Raw genomic sequence first — 954 nt, forward strand, 5'->3', positions numbered from 1 at the left:
GAGTATTACACAAACAGGAATCAAAGTATTGTTAACTGAATGCAATAAAGTTGAAAGTGTAGGCAGCAGTTTTCACCCTGGTGAGAGGAACCTGGGGAGGTTTATAAAAAATACAGAGGCTGGGATACAACCATTTGAATTAGCATTTCTGGGGATGGGGCTCAAGCATTGATAGTCTAAAAAATCCCCTCAGTTGATTCTCACGTGAATTCTTATGTGAATCACTGATGTGGAGCTTTGCTACTCAAAGTGTGGTCTGGAGACCAGAGCATAAGCAACACGTGGAGCTCAGTAGATGTGTGGAGTACCAAGACTTGCTAAATCAAACTCTGAAGATTAACACAATCTTAAGTGCTTTGTGTATACATTAACATTTAAGGAGCACTGGTGTGGAGCAGTGATTCTCAAATTTTGCCAAGCATCAGGATCGCGCAGGTTGCTTGTTATAAATTGCTGAATTCCTGATTTGGTAGGGTCCAAGAATTTTACTTCTTACAAGTTCCCAGGGAATCACACTTTGAGAACCACTTATATAGAACATTGGAGAATGTAAGGAGATTCTAAGGAAGCATCATTTCTTTCAGGCAAACCACACCATCCTACAGGCTTACCTATTCCACTGAGCTGATTGGTCCTCCAAGCAAATAAATAGACTCACATACCCTAAACTCTTCAGGGCAACCCTAAAAATAGTTACAAAGCCAGACAGGGGAATTATCTTGAGAGCAAGAATGTGCAGAATTCACCTTGGGCAGAATCAAATCACCTTTCCCTCTAAAGTCTCTCAGGAGCCCCTCACTATTAGGAAAGCTTTCTTGGGAAGAGAAAGCCCATGTCTTCTTTCTCCTGAGGCTGGAGAGTGGGAATGAAGCCTGCTTATATGTGGAATTACCTTAGCCTTTAAAAAATTTCCCTCTGTCTCTCTCTCTCTCTCTCTCTCTCCCTCTTTCCCTC

The sequence above is a fragment of the Lipotes vexillifer genome, unplaced genomic scaffold (genome assembly GCF_000442215.2).
Source record: "Lipotes vexillifer unplaced genomic scaffold, Lipotes_vexillifer_v1.1 scaffold241, whole genome shotgun sequence".
In the NCBI taxonomy this organism is placed as follows: Eukaryota; Metazoa; Chordata; class Mammalia; order Artiodactyla; family Lipotidae; genus Lipotes; species Lipotes vexillifer.